The sequence below is a fragment of the Chionomys nivalis genome, chromosome 4, assembly GCF_950005125.1.
Source record: "Chionomys nivalis chromosome 4, mChiNiv1.1, whole genome shotgun sequence".
Lineage (NCBI taxonomy): Eukaryota > Metazoa > Chordata > Mammalia > Rodentia > Cricetidae > Chionomys > Chionomys nivalis.
The window spans coordinates 71,196,448-71,219,057 of NC_080089.1; the positions used below are offsets into that span (position 1 = coordinate 71,196,448).

A 22,610-nucleotide genomic window follows, 5' to 3' on the forward strand; every position below is an offset into this window, starting at 1 on the left:
TTGGCATAGTGGCTAACGCCTGCACTCCAAGGAGGACAGATGGCTTCAAGTTCAACACCAACTTTGGCAAGAGTGAGACTGTCTTAACACCAACCCTGCCATCAAAATGTCTTAAAAGAAAACAAGACTACTTATAGACTGTATAGTGAATCAGAAGGAAGGAGAAGATGTGGCTAATCTCAATGGCATAGGAAATTAATTCTGTTTTAATTTGTTAGGAGTACATCCTATAAATTTCACTATAAAGAAATTTAAATTTCACTTAACTAGCAAAAGTTAGCATTATCATTATGAAGACATATACAAACACACACACATTCTATGTATAATCATTGAGATATTCTGGAATTATATAGAAAAAACTTTGTAACAGTTATATCTTACAAGTGGGGGAAAGGGCCAGGCAGTGGTGGCGCACGCCTTTAATCCCAGCACTCGGGAGGCAGAGGCAGGCGGATCTCTGTGAGTTCGAGGCCAGCCTGTAGACCAAGACAGGCTCCAAAGCCACGGAGAAACCCTATCTCGACCCCCCCCCCCCAGCAAAAAAAAAAAAAAAAAAGAAGTGGGGGAAAGGACTGTTAGTATATAATGTGGCTTTTTTTTTTTTTGGTTTGGTTGGTTTTTCCGAGACAGGGTTTCTCTGTGGTTTTGGAGCCTGTCCTGGAACTAGCTCTTGTAGACCAGGCTGGTCTCGAACTCACAGAGATCCGCCTGCCTCTGCCTCCCAAGTGCTAGGATTAAAAGAGTGCGCTACCACCACCCGGCATAATGTGGCATTTTTAATCTAAGCAAATGCTTTTAAACAGTGGTAAGAGAAAGAACATTCAAAGGACACAGCTCACTGGCAGAATGAGCCAAGCAAACAAGATCCTGGGGGGTGGGGGGTGCTGGTTCTTACACCAAGGTTAAATGGGAGCAATTAAATTTTTTTTACAAAAACTATTAATTATAAATTCACAAGCTATCAAAATTTACTCTTCCTAAAAGGTACTAACCATATAGAGTTCTCAATCTTCCTGAAGCTCAAATTTCTTATCTGTAAGGTAGCCTGATCCTGTACCTCACGGGGCAGATGAGATGAGGTATCAAAGCACAGTGCTTCTGATAGTGCAGGAAGTAGCAAGTAAGAATTAGCTAATATACCATCTTTCTACCATGACAACAGAAGAAATTACACTGTTCAGTATTGCCACTAGTCAGTTTTTGATGCTATTTGTCACACGTTTTGTGAGAGATGACTCTATTTACACAAGCATAGCCCATTGTACATAAAGGTTAGAAAGTCCTTTTCATCTCTTCTTACTAGTCCTGCTAATACTACCATACATGTGTATTTTCCTTTGAATTGGTTTTCATGTTTGTTTCCTGTCACCTCTTCAAAGTAAATTGTATACCTGTGGTATCTGAGATGTTTGGAAAAGCTATGTTCTTAGAAATTAACTAAAAGGTCCCGACAGGAAAGTGTGACAATACACGTATTAGCACACTTTTCTATTTTAAACCTATCTCATACAAGATTGCATCAGGGGAATGGAGGAAATGGTTCAACAGTCAAAGACACTGGCTGTTCTTGAGAGGACCCAGGCTCTATCCCCAGCATCACATGGAGGTTCATAACCATCCATAATTCCAGCTCCAGGGGATCCCATACTCTCTTTTGGCCTCCAAGGGCAATAGGCATGCAAGTGGTGTACAAATGTACATACAGCCAAAACACCCATACACATACAAGAAAAAATTAACTTTATTAGTGTAAAAAAAAGAGAAACACCATGGCATATTTAATTGTGTAATTGTGTTTGTGTCTTATAAGTTTTTTAGGAAAGGAATTTGACTATATATTTTTTCTTAAATTCTCCTTTCCAAAGCCTCGCATGGTGGTTCACAAATGTCACCTTAAAACTCAGGAGGCTGAAGCAGGAGGACTCCCATAAATTCAAGGCTAGCCTCAGCAACACAGCAAGTTCCAGAGTAGTTTAGGCTGCAGAGTGAGATCCTGTGTTAAATAAGTAAATAAACAAGCAAGCAAACAAAATCAACAAAGCTTCAGTTTCTAATTTTAGCAAAACTGGGAGTCTTTTGCCTTTTCTACACAGAATTCTCCAAAACAAGGGACACTATAAAAACAGAAAGTAGAGGAAGTTTCTAGTCTTTGCTAGGAAATACAAATCAGAATCAAATGTAGAAGATAGTATCAGAACATGTGCTTTTCATTACAAATCTATTCTTACTACACATACACTTTATCAGAAATAATTCTATAATTTATCCAATATATTCAAGTTATAGCCCAAAATATTTGAAACTCACACATGAGAATTATAAAAAAGTTCCAGTTTTGATGCATCATTTCATGCAACAAAAAGACCTACACAATTTTTCATCTTAAATTTCAAAATAACTTCTTGATTTATAGCTGTCTTTGGTACCTTCAGTTCCTTGTATGCCAAATATGATGGACTTATGATTCAGAACGTTTTAGAAGTCTGCCGTTATGACAAAAGTAAAGAGATATATCTACTTTGATTCACAAAGTGCTTCTAAATAAAGAATGATGGCTATCACACAAAATGAGGAAACTAAGATAAACAGAACAAATTAGAGGAAAACACATGCATACTCACTTGTACTTGAAGACTGAAGCTGAACAGGAAAATGAAGCCTCATGTTAGAGGCAAAGTTAGTTTTTAGAGATAATCTCTGTACAACATAGGTTTTGGGAATAAAAAGGACTTTTACAAGATAAAACAGGACATAGTGATGCATGCCTTTAATCCCAACACTGAATTCCAGGCCTGATTTACAGAACAAGTTCCAATATAGCCAGGGCTATACAGAGAAATCCTGTCTTAAAAAACTAGAGAACAGACAAACAAAAAACCCCAACAAAACAACCCCCTGAACACCATGAAAAAAAGACAGATCGTACAAATAAAGATGGCAAATAAAACCCTAAACAACTTTATTGTTTACACACTAGTACAACTTCAAATTTTCATCATAATAGAAATACTTTGCAGCCTGTGGCTCTCAGAGGACCCCTGGCACTGTTCTAACTTTGCGTCTGGTATCTCAACCATGACCTGCAAAACACAGATGCAGAGCTATGGAATAGCAGTTGTGCCAGTCTCGGGTTCAGATCAAAGCACAACTGATGTGGTCAGGGAGTTTATGAGCTCCAGATGCGGGGAAACAGCCAGCCAGTTCCACAAAAAGAGCAAGTCTTTCCTTGTTACAATCAGTACTGGCCACAAATTAAAACCAGACCGCTTATGTCATCCGATCACCTGTACACAGATGCTAGGTTTTTTTAAATTCTAGTTAACGATATATTTAAATCTCAAGGATGATTCTGTAGCACAACGAACAATCTTAAAATTAAGAAAGAGGAGTAGTTATGATTTAACATGATTACAATCTATCAGGAATCAATTTTAAGATATTAGAGAAAGGGACAACTAAGTATTTTAAGGTGTTCTATCTAATTTCTAGACAGGGAATTCCAGCTTTGTTTTCAGAAAGTTAGGCACAGGCAGCTATTGCAGAGGTGCCTTTTTGCTTTTTAAGGTGTTAAGGCACATTTTTGGTATCTGCTGAACAGATAGATACTTTTAACTCAGAACACAAGTGAGTCAAAACCCACACTTCTTTTCCATCATCATTAAGTCTGGTTGAAGAGAACAAACTCTTACCAATCTCTTGAATGTTCTCACCCCACTCACCCCAGGGTAGGTTTAAGAAAGACAGCACAGCACTGTCTCCAACAGTGACTATGCAGTTATGCTCAGGGTACTTTAGTTCATGCACCCAACTGGAGTCAAGTTGTCAAAGACAGATTCCTCCCCACCTTGGATGATTCAGTTGAGACATAGGAATGACCTCCAAATTTGGGGGAGAACATTCTGGAGCTCTAGAGATTGGCAACGTGCACTACATCTCTTTTCAATGCACCCATTTTGTAATTAATATTGGAAACAGCCCTGTACAACAAAGAAGCATAGAGAGTCTGGTAACTACTGAGAAAAGATGAAAAGTAAATAAATAAAAAGTAAATCAGAAGCTTTAGCTAAAAAGAAAAATAGATCAGAGTCTGATGGTTGTTATTTTTAATAGCTTAAATGACAAGGAGGGGGAGTGCTCTTTAGGATGTGTGACTATAAATTTAAGGGCCCTTTCCCAGAATATGAAAAGACCTACAGATGATAAGCAAATTCTATTCTATGTGCCATGCAATGCAGCAGTCATTATTCAGTGGTCACCTGAGATTGTAAATGGTATAAAGAAAAAACAGAATTTTGCATTTCATTTTCTTAAACTACCACATATGAGTAAATGGTCCTTTATCCAGAAGTTCAGGCTATACAAAATACGTTGAAAGAAGAATTTTGAAATCTCACACACTCCAGGGCCTATGAAAAAGCAATCCAAATTCTTAAAGCATTTTGAAAACTATCATCTAATTAGGAATAAAGAAACATGGATGGCTGGGTGTGTGGCTAAGTGGTAGGGCACTTGCCTAGCATACCTAAGTCCTGGGTTGGAACAACACTTCCAGCGTGGGGAAAAGGAAAAGTAGATATCTTTTTTTGAACATTCCATGTGTAGAATTTTATTGGCTCCTCTGTCAGGATGGTTTTAATAACAGTCCTCTTTAAGTTTGCATCAATATACTCAATATCATTTATGACAACTTTCAAAAATTTATAAATCACTTGGCTAATTTACCTAATCATTACAGTTTCAAAACAAAAACATATTATATTCAGAAATAACCACTTGAATTATCTCATGGCTTATGCAATTATACAAAAATGAGGTAATTCTTAAACAAATTTACTTTTCAATTAAGTTTTTGCTGATTACATATATTAAGCTAACTCACAATAGTAAACAACAGAGTAGTTTCTATTTTTAAATTTCTAAGATCTGAATTTTTAAAAACAAGGTTGTTAAAGAATAAATGAAATTTTGGCATTAAAAATTATGCTCTGACAAGTGCCAGAAAGTCAGTAGGACTCCAGACAGTTCTGAAAATAATTTCCTACATGGTCATCTAACTACTTTGTGTCCAGTATTTGTAAATATATAGATCTACACGTACACTAGGACACATACAAACAAATGAACCTTTAGTTGATTTGAAGACTGAAATTTAGTCTCCTCTCTAATTAAAATTAAACACAACTTCAAAGGAAATTACATAAAAATGTTAAGCTCAATTTACAACTAGCAGTTTAATTGGATTTGACAAATAAATATCCTAATGCTTTCAGTATATTAATATAACACTGCCATAAAATCCAATCTGTTATAGAGTTTTTACGGTAATTTCACATGTAATCAGTAAAGATTTAGAGAGTTCCCACCAAGTTGCAAAGGTGCTGAGCCCACAGGCACACCACCAAGCAGAGTGAACTGAGTGCAGAGACACAAGTTAGCTCTATTTGAGGTCCTCCTCTTCAAACCAGTTGGTAAGGCTCACTGGGCCTCTGTAAGTGGGAAAAATACGCTTAATTCAGTAGGTTTCTCTTCTCTTTTCACCAAATTTCCAGGAACATGTCTATATTATAAAAGCTTTCCTCTCTTGGACAATTGGTATTTACAGTTTTCTGTGCAAAGTATCTTAAAATTAACTGCTGGTTCGTTGAGGAGCAAGCATTTTAATATTACCATTTTTAACTGTGTAGAAATTTCTCCCACGTTAAATGAGGCATATCTTAAAAATTAATTTTAACATCACTTAGTATATTTCATTGATCTTATAAATGCAAGGGTTTTTTTTTCAAATAATCTTTTTTTTTCCCCCAGAAAATGGCATTTCTAAGGAACAGATTGGACCTTCCTTCCTTCTTAAGGTAATGCTGAACAGTGTAACATCACCTTTGCGTTATCTACATGAAAAAAAGACAAGAGTTCACAGATTAGTTTCAGCCCCCCCCCCTACAGATTTATGCAAATGTTCTTATCATTCAATATCTTGTTCAGAGAATTTTTGCATGACTTCATGTTTCCTATCATAATAACATTACACTTAATATGCTGGGTCCACAGATGGTGTCTACACATTTGAATTTATTATACTTTCTTCTCCCAAAGTAACTAACACTAACCCCCCCAAAAGAACAAAACTTTAATTCTATATACTTTCACATTTGTGGGGGTAAGTATATGCTTTCAATGATTATTAAAATATGCACTTGAAAAATAAGTCTTATAACAAAATACAATATAATTTGAGTTCACGGCTATTCTAATTCTTACAAAAAAAAAAAAGAAATTATGTGGGGACAGAAAGGCTAAACCAATTTTTAATGTAATTTAATTATATTAGAAGGAATCAGATAGTTTAATTTCTTATGTTTTTTAAACACATATAACAATTAACAGGTGTCTTATTCAAAAATTGAAAATTCCTACTTGACTTGGCTGAAGATATATGTCAGTAGTAAAGTATTTGTTACCCATGTGTGAGGCCCTGCGTTCTAACACCAGTCATACATAGATGTGCACGCACACAACACACACACACACACACACACACACAGACAAAGATGTGCACACATGCACCCAAAGCCTGACAAGCCACCCCACATTGAGACAATTAGCATTATGATCAGGCATCCACAATTTATCTAAAGGTACTCTAGTGCTTTTCCCAGTTACATTTGCTATGCAATATAGACTATTTTTTAGCACAAGTGGTAACAAGAACTGATTCAGTTTACTGTAGAGACAAATTTACTTGTAAGATTATATAAAGGAAAAGACCTATCTTGGAGATGAAATTAGGCTAAATTTCAGAACTTACCTAGGTGGGGTTTAAACAAATTACTTCATGCCTCTCAATCTTACTGTCTTAATTTATGAAATGAGGCTCATAGCATTTAACATGAAGACAGCTTTCTGACTTAAGGGAATCAGACAAAGCTTTCGACATGGTTCATGGCCTTTATAATAGCATTGGTTTCTGTCTTTCTTACCCAGATACCATCCAAAGAAGTTTGTTGTTCAAAATATGATTCCAGCTTAAGTTTACAACTTTGACTTTTGTCCTGTCTCTCATTGGTGAAAATACCTAGAAAGTTTGAGGTATTTTTGGTTTAAGGCACCTTGAACCAATTAACTAGCTAATAATAAAAAATAAAAGAGGCCACTCAGATTACAGACAGGTGGAAATGCCAGCCTTAAATGTTCCTGCGAGACTTTCTACATTTTTACTGAATAACATCACTTGTGTCAATAAGAGGACTGAATGCCAGCTAAATTCTTAAAGCCTCGGAAATTTACTATTTCTTGATATTTCTTAAAATCCTAAAAAAGACATAATTGTTCAAAAGTAGTTCTATTTCCCCAACCTATCACAAAAATTACTAATGACAGTGCAAAGCATAGTATAGTCACACAGTGACACAGACATCTGTTTTCAAATAGTGGGAAAACAGAAGTAAGTCTGTCACGATCCCAACAATATAACACTAATCACACACTCGTAGTAACACAGGCTCTTCCTCTCTGGTTAATCTCACTTGTTTTAGCATTGATTGGTTTTATAAAGATCTCAAACCCTTAAGGAACATGGAACAAAACTGAAAACTTAAAAAACAAATGCTTAGACCAGAACTACTTACTCTCTCAGAACACCTGCTATGCCGTATTAACAATGAAATCAATGGGAACTTACTAGCATTTAAAATATTAATGCTCTACATAACATCTTAAATCAGTAGAAGGGAGCAAAAGAATAACCTCAAACTTAATCCATTCACCACCAAAATTCCATAACAGTACATTTGAAGGACTTTTCATTTTAGAGTCAAAATATTAATAAAGTTTTACTTTTCACATGAAAGCTTGGTAGACTAGCATTTTCAAATGACAATGATGATTGTTATTTACATATTCTTTAGATAGCATAATTACATACTTCATAATATTCTTACTGAAGAAAACTAAAGTTATAAGAATGTTTCTTATAATTTAAATGAAATTCTCATAATTATTAGAGAACCATGTATAAAACACTAAGATGTGTAGACTCTCACGACACAGGACTGAGACAATGCATGATTGCTTTATGTATTTTTCAAGAACATGTAAGTCACCTTTGACCTATGTTAGGCACAGGGCTATCAATTTTCAAACCACACATCTTTATCAGACCAGCTAGGCCATGCACCATAAACCTGGAAATGCTCAATACTATCAAACTGCCCCACCACCCATCTCAGTGCAGAACAAAGAGGAAGGCTGTGGTGGAGTGATCTGAGAAGTAAACTTTATTGAACATACATGTGTGCATGCTCACATAGTTGCATGCCACTTTTAAACAGACTGTTTTACTTGGAATTGGACAAAAATGAAAAATACTTTTACATTTGAAAGGCAGCTGACAAAGATTATTAGAGAGAAAGTAATTTCACTTACTCTCTTAAATCCACCTCTCACATTCTCCAAAGGTCTTGAATACAGGAAGCGTGAACACATACTTTCAAAGAGCTTAAATATTTTTTTGGCCTGACTGTTATCTACTAAGAACACTTACTCAAAAAAACCCACATATAAAACACTGGACGGATCCAAAGGTACCAAAGCAACCGACAGATTAAAAAGCCCTTCTACCAGTTCTCAGAGGTCTTTCAACAGTATGTTTCAATTGGCAAAAAGGAAAGAGTAAACATACCAAACTTTATGCTATTTTAGGAAAATGGAATTAGTTTTTCAAAACTTAAAATACATTTTAAATGCCTTCCTCTAAAATCATTGATGCTACAACAAATGAGTTTTTCATAAAATGTGAGAGAATTAAAACAATGTTGAGAAGGTGGCTACTAAGCTTCAGGTGAATACTAAGTGGGCATTAAGGTAATGCTTTGTAACAGATATCAATGGTAACTCCAAATCTCTAAGGATACTTTTTACAGTATACAAAAGTCCTATGGCTTTTAAAGACACAATTGCAGAAATATACAAAGTAGTTAATATTAAGTAACTACAGAAAAGTTTTGCTTAGCAGTACAGAAAACTATTTTAAAATACCTAATAATAGACTATAAATTCACCAGGAATATATTATCTAGAAATGTAAAAATGTATTTTTTGAAATAGTGATTTATGTTATGAATCTGCACAGGGTCAAAATTCTAGTATGATTAGAAGCAGATGGTACCCCAGGAAAGGCTTTGGACCTGAAACTCCAAACAGGAAACACGGCCCTGGCTGGCTGACTGCTTCCCTAATCATTCCCAGAGCTTCATACTTGTTCTTTTTATGAATACACAAGATGACTTTCATCTTTCCCATCCATTTACAAAGCATCATACAATATTTAATGTTTATGTTCTTATGTATAAATTATGCTTATAATAATTCAAAATGTAAAAAATAAATGTACTTTCAAACTTATGCTATGAGAGATATTACTATTAAAACTAAAAAGAACTCAAATTCAAGTTTATTTTCTATACTCACAAATAAAAGCAAACAACTACTGAGATGTAGGAGTCACTATTTCAAGTAACTGTTGCAGACACTTTACTGACACAAATAATTATACAAATCTAATTTATGGTAAAAGAATTTTAAAAACCCCACAGGTTTTACTAAAATGCAATTAGACTGCACCGCTCTCCATTAAACAAGTCAGTAAAGCACTATATCAAGAAAGAAAACGGCTTACCGTTTTTCCATTGTAGTAATACATCAAAGAATTGCTGCCCATCCCAGGGACGGGATAAGCACAATACATGTTGATTTTGAAAATGTTATTTGCAGCTGACGCACACAGTGTCTCTCTAAGACATATATCCACACAAGCAGTACAAGTCCTTAGTACTATGCATTCACACATGGAACTACTCAAAAGGAACTTATGCAAAATAGGACTGAACCAACTCACAGAGCATAGAGGGAGGGTTTATGCTGTAATCAACCTCTTTCAATTTCCACCAAGTCCTCGCAATGGTGGAGGATACCAAATACACAAACTTTTGGGGTGCTAAAATAAATATCCAAGTCATACACTCTAAATATAAAGAGATATTGCATCCTAAAGTTAAATGTGCCAAAGAATAACAAATTTACACACACACAAAGAGAGAGAGAGAGAGAGCAATCTTCTACTAATCTGTTCTTAGTTTGAATTAAATTAGAGCACTTGTGAAAGAAAGCCTTGCTTGCTACACCTCCAGCAACATTACCATCTGGCATGGCCTAAAGTTGCTTTCAAGTCTGACAAACACATGATCAAGCAATCAGGAACTGGAAACACTGAATCATGTGGGATAAGGAGGATCCAGACAGTTAAGCCTTATACAAAATCACTTCCTGGAGAAAGTGGACCATCATTTAAGTACCATTTTATAGGTTAGAACATACTGTGCCTTAGAAATTTTTGTTGTTTTGTGAAAAAAAATTTTAATTTAAAAATTATCTTAAAAATAAGTTACCTGTGTTTAAAATATTCCTAAAGAGGAAATGTTTATAATACAGACTTTTGTTTATAAAGTTCCTTGGATTTATCATTTACAACACTAATGAAAAGTTTACAAAAGAATGCAGCCCTCTGGAACATCTACTATGAAGTAAACAATTTGGTGATGGAATAAGAAAAAGGGTTTATTTTAATGTAAAGAATAAAAGACTGGGCGTATAGAAACATGAATTGTAGGTAGTAAACTAAATATGGCTTACTAGAATTTCCTCCTTATTCCTATGGAATGGTTATATACCCGAGTTAAAAAAAAATCACATTTCTTAGAAAAAAATGAATGTCTCTGATTTTTCTAGATTATCATAATACTACAAAGCCAAAAGATTTGAAACTTTGTCTCTAAAACAGACACATTTACTATTTAAAAAGTCTTACAATTTATACTTTTGTGTAGATTCTAAGCCAGAAAAATAGAATAACAACCTTTTTCTTATTCCCCCCCATCAAACTCTCTTTGTACTATTCCTTTCCTCTGTGATTCAAAGATAGCAACCGGACTTTGCAAAGGGACACATTATTTTTTAAAAAGACACTTTTTGTGAGGTAGAAAGCCACTGAAATATTTGAGGAAAAGTCTGTAAGAGACAGAAACCAAACCAATCAAACAAACAAAAACCCCAAACAAATACCATTCTTAGAAAACATACTGATTGAGTCACAGTAATAAAACAGCACCAGGCAATAAGGCTGACTAACACAGGATTCAAAAGCTGACAGCATCGGCCAACAATGCGAGCTCCCCGCTCTCCCCAGACAGAGAAAAGGTCTAGCAGCAGCTGCAGAAGAACATCACTGCACAGCACTATTAAATGCCAGTCTGCAGAGCGCAGGCAACTTCCTCCCTCCTGAGAGACCACAAAGGCCTGCTTCAGCCCGTGGAGAACTGCATGAAAAGCTTTGATTTACAATTAACAATGCCATGTCTTAAAACCTTTTAAGTAAATTTTAGTCATTCATAGACAAGCTGTTCTCTTTTGACAGAATAACTGAAAAAAATCAATTATCTAAGATAAAATTTCTCTTTATTAATTACTAAAGAAAAACCTCACCTTTCAATAGCAAACATGGGGGAACAAGAAGAGGGAAGCATCAATGCATTGGCAACACAGTATTTTTCTTTCTACCTGGAATAAGTTTTACAATGGGGAAGAAAGGAAAAGCCTGTAGGGGTTTAAGTTCAACAGGGAAAGTGCTTGCTAACTGGTAAAACAAGCAGTATAATGTAATCCTCTATGCAACCATGGCTATTACAACACATGAAACATTTAGAATTTCCTCCCCAGTTTTTATTTTAAAAGCAATAATGAGGTAGAAAAACAATCAGTTTAATAAAAATTCAAAGTAAAACCAAACAAACTTGGGTGTGTGTGTACTACAGAATCAACACCTGGTTATGATTACTGTTCAGCTAGAGAGATGCTCAGCAGTTAGGAGCACTGGCTGCTCTTTCAGAGGACTAGTTTCTATTTTCTAGTACCCACATGGTGGCTCACAACCGTCTGTAGCTCCAGTCCCAGAGGATCCAACACCCTCTTTCTACTTCTTGGGGCACCAGACACACATGTGGTGTACAGATAAATACGTAGGCAAAACACCCATACACATAAAATAAACAATTTTGAAAATGGTATAAAGCCTCTCATTCCCTCCAGATCCCTTCTCCCATAGTGCACCGGTCACAGTACATGCACTACTACGTAAACTGAGAGGAGGTTCAGGAACTTCACAAATCACACCTGGACATGTCTGTACAATACTGTTAATAGTTCTTCCTGAAAGCCATAAAATTATTGAGAAAATTAATGAGAATTTATATGTTTTCTTCCAAATTCTACCTGCCAGGTACAGCAAAGGCTTTTAAGTTTGCTATTCTCAAGTATTATCTTCTGAAAGTGTATATTACCCAAGGAAAACTGCAACTGGTTAATATGAATAATCATTTTCTTTACCACAATTATCAATTATCTTCTATGACAAGGTTTTTATTTCTCTTCTAGGAAAAAACAAAACAAAACAAAAACAAAATCGCCAATCTATGAAACAGCTGCAGCTCCTCTCCCTGGGCGGCTCATTTTACAGGGAATGCTTCTAGCTGATCAAGTGCAACCCTAGTCAAAGCAGTTGTTTAATCTTTGCTTTTTTTTTTTTTTCCCAAAGGAACAAGTCAAGGGTTAATCTCCTGACTCAGTCTGACAAAATGAGTCAGCTGGAGACACAGGTTTTCAAATCTGATTTCAGGCGGGCCTGTAGTCTGCACAGGAGCTCTGTGCTACCAGGCCTTCTCCATCCTGATGGTTTCCACCCACAATGCTGCAGAAGAACTTATGTCATGATCAGATTTAATATTCACCTCATTCAGTTGAACAACCTAAAATAACACACGTTATCACAAGATGGAAATCACTGAGCATGCAGGCAATGAGATGAATGAAATCTCAGAGACCTGGAAGAAAATGATTTGGAGCCACACAGCTCTGATTAGCAAATCCAAGATTTCTGACTTGAAAGGTTTACAGCCTTTCACCAATTTTTCAAACTTTTTTATTGTTATTACAATAATCATGAGGCAGAGACCTAATCTAGGTAAGTAAATGCTATATTTCTTTTTGGAAGATTCTTGAAAAAAATTAATTTTCAAGAAAGTCAAGTAGGCTAAGAACTTTTCCGGAAACTTTCAAATCCAGGCTTCTCTACAAGTCTCTTTGCCCTTTTTCATTTTCTGTTGACTGAAAATAGATCTTCCTTGGAGAGACAGGCAAAACTAATTGCAATTATCTGTTTTGCATTTTCTAGTCTTTTATTTGTTCATCCTTATTCCTGATATTTGGATCAAGGCAAAGGTTATATCTTGTTTTAAAACATGCTTGTTAAACTAGCCTTAAGCAATAATGTTTCAAGTGACATAAAATTCTATAGTTTTCTGAGGAAAATTGAATAGAATCATATATATTAAATTAATCAAAGACAGTAAACAGTTAATCTTACTATACATTCTTCTACATAAGCCACATTCCATTATCCAAAAAAAACCAGACATCCTGGCTAGAAAAGTAAATCTAAACACAAATAATTTCTCATGAAAAGTTGACATTATTTATAAGAAAAGTAGTTCCTAGAAGGTAGACTTTAAGAGTAATGAAGCCAAATTTAAAAGTTCACATAAAATTAAGTCCACAATCCTTGAAGGATAAAACTTTAAAAATTATTGAATCCAAGGGCGGTTAGGGTGAAGAGAGATGCTAGAGGGTTAAGAACTGAAACACCTTAACTTGGTGGCATAAATAAATAATCCCAGTACTCAGAAGGCTGAGGCCAAAGGAATGCTGTGAGTTTGAGGCCAGCCTGATCTTGTCTCAAAAACAAGGAAGGAATGGAATATGAAAATGCAAAGGAAAGACACTTTCCCCTAAGGCTTCTCCTTCTCAATTTAGCCTGAAATGATTATGAGACCCAGTCTCCTAAATTTGCAGAATTTGGGGAAATACTGCTAAGTCAGGCCCAAATAAAAACACCCAAATTCCAGATTCTATATCTGATCATTTTTTGTAGTATGTGCTACTTTGGTTTTTTTTTTTTAACTTTTAAATAAAAGTAATTTTTGAGTGTTGAGAAATTTCTGAGTGTCCCCCAATTCCAATACTTTCATATTCTAAAAGTTTACAACAAAGAAAACAAGAATAGAAAACTAGTGAAATCATCTCTTAACCCAACCTCTGATGTCTGCTCCACTTAAAGGTAACAGCTACTGACATGAAATTAGTGATCTTGCAACCACGCTCTAAAAACAAACAAATAAATGACCTAATTTGTGATCATGGAAAAAAAATTTCATCTAAGTCTTAATTGTGAAGACATACATTTTTAACCAAAATGTAAAGACTATGATACACACTAGTACACATCATTTGGATGCTGAAGATGAGGCTCAGTGGTAGTGTGTTTAGTGTTTCATAGTCCTGGTTTGACCTTTGATAGTATCAGCAAAACAAAAAAAGTGACTGACTCCCTCTTAACACCATTACTCAGCACAGAGCAAAGACACATGATAAAATTCATGTATCACGGGATAGCAAGTTTCTTATTCTTTAAAAATATCTCAAAATCTAATTTGAGGTCTAGAAATGCTTCGTGATTAACAAAACAGAAAATATCCATCTGTATAGCTAATGGAAACCAAATACATGACCTGAATTTTTTGGGGTAGGGGCAAGAATACAAGCATAATTCCTTTTTTGAAAAGCCCAAGTCTAGTCGGGTTTGGTGGCCTTTAATCCCAGCACTCATGTAGGCAGAGGCAGGCGGATCTCTGTGAATCCTGGTCAACCTGGTCAACAAAGTGAGTTAAAGTACAGAGAACCCTTGTCCCCCACCCCCGCAAAACAAAATCATCAATCAATCAATCAATCAATCAATCAATCAATCCCAAGACTATACTGAGGATGTGTTAAAAGCAGCCCAATCTCCTGGAGAAGCAAACAGATAAACAAATAGCACTTTTTGACAAGATACCAACAGAACTGTCAGGTCACTCCTATGGCACTCCATCCACAGTTCCTCCAACGAGGCAGACCTGCCACTACTGAAATCTAAATGCCAAAGCAATGGGAATATACTTCTTTTGATCACACACTACCATGACAAAGCAGTTTTCTTTAAAAGGTTAAATGGGGGGGGGGGGAATGTTGCTGGCTCCCTCCAGTACTAACAGTTCCTGAAACTCTTGACTGCTCATTTCTTTCACCCCATGAACTGTGGTTTGTCACTTCTCAATTATCACTTAAAACAACCTGGTAACAGTTATTGACTGTGCTGCAACCTGATGCTTTTCCTGCAGATGGCTCTATAATCATAGGATTGAGTACCAGTGTATGCACACACACATAAAACAAAACGACAAAATGACAAGGATTTAAAGTTCTTAACTTCCACAAATACACCAGCACTTCTGAAAAGTGTTCCAGACTGGCAAAGGCTTTGAACTTGTTAAGCAACCTAACAAAAACTGCAAGCAAAAAAATGTTTTTTATTAAATCATCTATAAGGGTGAATGTAGACAAGGCTTTAAACTGAGTTTTTTTCTTTCACTATGTTACAGTTTTTGATTTCTTTTCTAGGCATACTCTTTTTCTTCTGGGCTGGCAAAAGTTTAACAGAAGTAAAGCATGTCAAGATATTGTCATTTCCGTATCTTTGCTTAGAACCATCCATGAACACGCAATCCAAAGCTCCAAATGTATAGACATTAAGTTATTTCTGGTTGACAATCTATTTTTGTTTCAATAAAATTCTTGTTAGTTGCAGTGATTTAAAAGACTTCTTATGTCTGAACAACTGACACTAAAACTTCAAAACACCTGCCTCATACTCACAACACTCAAGGAATAAAGCAAGACTAGCTTCTGCCATACTTACCGAAAGAAATCATGAAGATTCTAAACTTATGTCTCATCTTAAGAAGTATTTCTTAATTCTAAATTCTGCCGACCACTCTTAACAAAATCCAGATAATACTTCATTTTGAATACATATCTGAGAAAGGTGTAATAAAAAGGGAAGGTGATGAAGAGAATGTCAATGCTGCTTTTTCAATATGAGAGAAAAAAAATCAAGGAGCTGCAGAGATGACTCAGTGGTTAAGAGTACTTGCTGCTCTTCCATAGGTCCCAGGTTTGATACCCAGCACCTACATGACAGCTCAGTCTTCTGTAACTCTAGTTCCTGGGGATCTGCACCCTCTTCTGCCCTCCACAGACATTGTACACACATTGCACAGACATACATGTAGACAAGATACTCATAAGTAAATCTTTTGAAAATGTATTTCAAACATTGTTTACTATTTACAAGCTACTAGGAAAGGTGGTATGTCACCATAACAATGACAACTGTCCCTGTCCCTACAGACACACTGGGAGAAAGACACAAAATCTGATAAGAATCTGTTATGCTGCTTGGTCTAGACTCTCTAGATACATATGCACAAGAGCATTACATTCTCCCTGCCAGGATGCTCATGTCACAGAGAACTAGCATGTGATGCAAAAACTGGATTAGGAGCCAGGACTCAGGTTTTAGCTCTGCCTTTTCAGAAAATGAGATTTCAGATCATTCTATTCAATTATTTCTTCCATATACAGGCACCCATCAAATTATACTGAAGATTTTCAAGCAACTTCATTACTAACAAAGTCTTTCATAAACTCATACTGTAATCCCAGAACTCAAGAGGAAGAGGCAGGAAGATTACCATGATTTCAGGCCAGCTTGGACTACCCTGTCTCAAAAAAAAAAAAAAAAAAAAAAAACAAAAAACAAAACAAAACAACAACAACAAAAAAAACCCAACCAACCTACTATTCGCATGTTTTATTAACAACTGCATTCTCAAACTCTGAGTTCTTACTTTGAAAGATTTTTGGTTTAAGTTCTTTTCTATTTAGTTACCCTGAGTATTTTTCTCTGTTTAAAACAAAACCAAAGGTATATAATTGCTACTCAGATGTCTCATTAGAAGAAGAATGCAGGAAAATGCAGGAATGCACTAAAACAGGACACAGAGAAGATCATCATGGCCCCTATGCAGGCCAATGGACATATTCATGAAGCCTGACATATCTTATACTTGTTGACTTAACTGTTAAAAGGAAAGAAATTAAAAGCAGTGAAGTGCTGCTATGTTGAAGTAAACTGCCCATGTATGGAATGTATGGGAGATAAGGGTCTATTTTCATGGTTGTTAGCATGACTTTTCATTCTAGTGAGCTCCATAACTGTTATTCTGAAATATCTTAGATCTTGTCATACATACACTCTTTCTCAAGCCCAGTTGTTGCATTTTACATCCAGTGTCCACAGCAACCTTAGATCATATTTTCACAATCACACCTAATGAAAAGCCTAAAGTTTTACATGAAAGTTAGATCCAGGAAAAGATCCTTGAAAACCACATTACAACTTCTGAGCATCCAAAAGCTTCTACCTCTAATGTATGCTGGCTAGTGAAGTATATGTGGCTATTGCCTGATGTTATGCTCATTTAAAGCAATCTTAAAAGCTATGGAGTATCTAGAACAATGGCAACAACAACAAAGGCTGGCAGGTTACCAATAGTTAAAAACTTATCCAACTCTGTCATTACTTACTCAATAACAATTTTTGACATCTTAATAATGTGTATTTATACGTAGGTCAGACACTTAAATTAATTTGGCCCCTCTGGAAAATGAAAGATTCGTAGTCAAAGCCTTGAAATAACTACAGAATTCTCTATAGAGAGGGCAGCGAGAAACCGAACTGACAAGAAGAAAGCCTGTCAAAGGAGTGGGCTGTGGCTCCTACACCATCCTTCAACTATAGTGCAGGGACTATGGAATGCTTCTTTGCATGTTCTGGCTGGAAAGTTTAGTAGAACAGTAAAAGGGACTATAAAATGGATTATAAACAAAAATAGCTGCAAGGAGCAGACAGCCCAAGGAACTCACAGAATAAAAACCAGGCAACAACACCATACTACTATACTAACTTTAGAATGTGACTTTGAGGCTTTCTGCTTCCCTAACGTTGAAAGACTCAATCTGTGTTATTACAGCTAAACTTGTATAAAGATCATATGACTTGAAAACACCCATTTTCTAACACTAGGACTCCTTGATAGAAATGAAATGCATGTTTCCTAGTTCTCATATATCTAAACTGAGAGTCTATGCTCACAAGAATGGAAATAACACTGGTAAACTTTATCACCCAAAAGATTTTTATTTTTCTAATGAAAAACTGGAGCTCTTCCCACTCCCATCTTTAAGTATTTATAAAGTTTAAGCATAGTTAATGTTCTATAATGGAAAAGCTAAAATATAGCTACAGTTTTCCTTCTCTGAAGATAATTCAGATAATCTTTTGTAGTTCAGACCATCTTCATGTCAATTAGGCAAGGTACAGGAGGCAAAGACAGCTACAGCTATAGTGCTAATCAGATGAATTTATTAATTTATCATACATTAGCAAATGGGAACATAAAAAAAAACAGCATAAACCATATCCCTGATATATAGTGACCAAGGTAAAGAATAAACCAGATAAGTTACAAAGAAAATTACAGCAGGGAAGAAAGGGGTGGTTGAGTTTTACATTGCCATTTTATACAGGATGGCCATGAGAGATCACCATTGATCAGAGAGAAAACTAGTCATGCAGGTACAAAGGATTGGGGTCTAGCAGAAAGAATAGTAAATACACAGAAGAACCTGAGGCTGGACTGAGGGAGGGGAAGATGGCAGAAGAGGATCTGTGAGGGAGGAGTTAGGTCATGGGGGTCTGGTAAGCCACAGTAAGGATTCTGGCTTAACACTGATAACGAAAGCTACTTCAGGATTTGAAGTGGAGGAATGAATGACATGGAATGATATGATCTGACCTAAACTGTTAAGTAGTCTTCCTTCATGAAAGACACCGCTGAAGGAAAATAAGACTAGCTGGGGAGATGGTGCAGTAGTCTGAAAGAGAAAAGGGCTTGGACAAAGATGACAGTAGAGTGTTTTAGTATGAGAAATACAAATAGGACCAGATTACACTTGTATTCAATAAAACTGTAACTTCTTTAGGGAAAAAATAACCTGTCTCTTATATTCTGGTTTCCACGCTAATGTTGTTTTATGAGAAAGACCTTATATATATTTTTTCCAGACAGTATTTCTCTATGTAGTGCTGGCTGTCCAGAAACTCATTCTGTAGAACAGACTGGCTTCAAATTCACAGAGATTTGCTCGCCTCTGTCTCCTGAGTGCTAGGATTAAAAGTGTGTGCCAGCATCGTTGGTCTAGTCCTTACAAGTCTAATGATGTCAATCCTGAATCAATATAGAGTTGACGATGATGGCTAACTACTTTTTCTGTTGTAAAACTACTCTTTATTTTGCATATAATCTAACAGTGTATTTTAGAAGACAAATGGGAACAAATGTTCTTTATTTATATAAAGAAAGCAAGCCAGGTGGTGGTGGCGCACACCTTTAACCTCAGCATTTGGGAGGCAGAAACAGGCAGATCTCTGTGAGTTTGAGGATAGCCTAGTTTACAAGAGCTATCTAGTACAGGCTCCTTCCCCCAAAACCAAAAAATAACAAAAAAACCCCAGAGAAACCCTGTCTCAAAAAACTAAAAAGCAAGTTGGCATATTTTTCACTGTTGAACAACCAGAGACGGAAACTGAAAAGTACTGTTTTCAACAGGAAATCAACGAGTGTTCCTTTCTAGACGAGGAAGGCAATGGTTATACAGACATCATTTCCACCCCACTTGGCTGAAATAATTTCGTAGGTAGTATACTCTATGACTGGAGGGAAATTACTCAACAGAAAAAATTTTAAAAGTTACTTCTCTTCACAGGCATAAGATAATTTTTAGCTTTTAACTATAATCACCTTGAAGACAGGTCCATGTTTTCCTTGTGTTTAAATCCCTAATGCTTAAGAGAATTCTTTACTTACTGTAAGTATACATAACACTCTCAGTGATTTTAACAGAGGGGTCTCACTGGAACCTAATAGCAAAGAGTTGCCAATTTTCAAATGGCTATTCTTCTTGAGGACTGGGTACCCCAGCCTTGGTTTTTGGAAATCTTACATATTTTTAATGATGCTGGGAAAAAACAGCTGCTTCTGATTTCAAACAATATTAAATAAAAAAGATCTCAAATACAAATCAAAGCTTGAGCTTTTACTTACTAATCAAAGTTTTCAAAGTTAAAAAGGGAACTATGTAAGAACCATAAAAAATTCACCTACATTCACAAAGATTAACACTGAGAAAATGAGTTTTCAAGGCATGAGCAACTATCTTAGTTTTCAGTGAAGCCTTCTCGTTAAATGGCACCTAAATGAGTACTTGTTACCCTGTCATACTTACAGAGAAAACAGAACACAGCAAACTTTGTTTTATTGCAAAGTTGGGCTAGGACAAAGATGATGAGGAGTACACACACATCTACGGTATCAGCAGGTTCATTACCTAATGTAACACTTACACACCAGAAAATAGAACACTAAAGCATTGGTTCACTTGAATGTATTAGTGGGAACATTTTTGAATATGGCAAATGATCTTGGAGAGCATATGATGTTAATACAATAAAAATGGCTCTGTATCCAGGGCCTTGATGACAAAGGGGTACACTTGCATTCTTTGAGTCTACTGTAGGTGACAACTTAAGCCTAGGGAGCTTAAGTCTGATCTACCAATTATCTTATCAAGTTTTACTGGAACACAACTGTGTCTGTTCATTTAGGTATCATCTTAGTTTTTTCCTTCCTTCCTTTTGTTTTTTTTGAGACAGGGTTTTCTGTGTAACTTTCGAGCATGTCCTGGAGCTCACTTTGTAGACCAGTTTGTCCTCAAACTCACAAAGATCCTCCTGCCGCTGCTTACCGAGTGTTGGGATGAAAGGTGTGTGCCCCCACTGTCCAGCTCACCTGTAGTTATTTTCAAGGCTATTAACACAGCAGTGTCTTGTAGCTTCGGTAGAAACCATCTGTCCTCTCATCCCCATATTTACTATACAACCTCTTTATAGAAAAAGTTGAGCGAGTGAGCTAAGTCTTTAATCCCAGCACTTGAAAGAGGCAGACAGAACTCTGTGAGTCTGAGGCCAGCATAGGCTACCCAGTGAGACCCTGTCCACTCCTCCCCACAAAAAAACCTTGATATAATAATACTGAGGAAGAATACAGAAGTGAAACCCCTAGCTCCTGATCCTCCTCCTGCCTCCATCTCTTCAGTGTTGGAATTATAGGCATGTGCTACTATGCCCAGCCAGAACCAAATTATTTTTTTTGAAAACTAATAAAATACGGGCAACACTACAGATATATTGGGTTAGATACTAAAAAAAAAAAAAGTTTAATTTTTTGACCAGTCAGTAGTTTAAAAATTTTTAAATTTGATGACTATACATGTGGAAAAAACTAGAAACAATTTAAGAACTTGCGGTGTTTTGAAAATGGTTGAAAGATTACACAAAAATCTGTATGGCATACATCATAATCCTTGAAACAAGATACACACAGGGGAACAAATAGCTTTCCAAGTACAATCAGTGATAGCTAAACAAAGTAGGGATCTGTGACAAGATAATACTAGTCAGTGACACTGGACAAAAGCCATCCCCAGTCTATAGGACAGCCAGGGCTATACAGAGAAACCCTGTCTCGAAAAACCAAAAATCAAACAAAACCTTATCATTCACACTGATACAATTCTGATACCATTTCAACAGTAGGTACCATCAACCTCAAAAGGGGTTGTTCTTTTCTTACTGACATTTGTAAGTTAGATCTACCCTTCAAAGATCTAACTGTACAGTCAAGAGAATGAACTAGCCACTTTGGAAAGTTTGTATTGGAACAGTTTTTGAATAGAAATATCCTCTATAACAGGCAGAAATAAGAATCTCTTTTGCACATCAGTTGAGATATACCCTCTATGTTTATTTGCCCAAGGAATAAGCAAACACCCTGTTCAATCCACATTCAAGAACTGCAGAGCTCATTTGTGAAGTCACACTGAAACTGGCACCGGCCTGTAAAAATGCTCTATTTCTTGCTATTCTTAGAGGTGTCAAGCGACTGACTGTCTCTGAACTGTTTCCGTGGCTTCCTGGTGACCCCACGGAGAGTCCTTTGGGAGAGTGCCAGTTACTGCTCTTCTTGCTATTTTCAGAGATTAAACTAAAAGTGGCTCTGTATAGTTCTAACCCCTGAAAGTGATCACTAGATCAGAAAGCTAACCATTCTGTATTTAACTTTTAAGTTAATAATTTCTACCTACCTCTACTGCTTGTCATGTCTCCTATTTAGTTTAGATGTGTTCAGAACTTAATAGTCCTTCTCTGTAGTTTTTAGTCTTAATCTCTCCAACTATCTAGAGATGTCCATACATTTTTAGATTTTATATTAACACAAAATTCACACTAATTAAAAAAATATAGTCTGAAATGTCACTAGAGGCAATGTGCTTGCCTACCACACATTAGAATGGAAAAAGAAAACGATAATTTCTAACTAAGATTACTAGTGGCCGGGCGGTGGTGGCGCACGCCTTTAATCCCAGCACTCGGGAGGCAGAGGCAG

At 36.1% G+C, this 22,610-nt stretch overlaps 1 protein-coding gene across 2 annotated transcripts in view; it reads right to left on the bottom strand.

Moving 5' to 3' along the window:
- The window catches only part of Tcf12 (transcription factor 12), a 270,782-nt gene that overhangs the window by 44,880 nt on the left and 203,292 nt on the right, over positions 1–22,610 (bottom strand). The gene's annotated exons all lie outside the window — the stretch shown is intronic.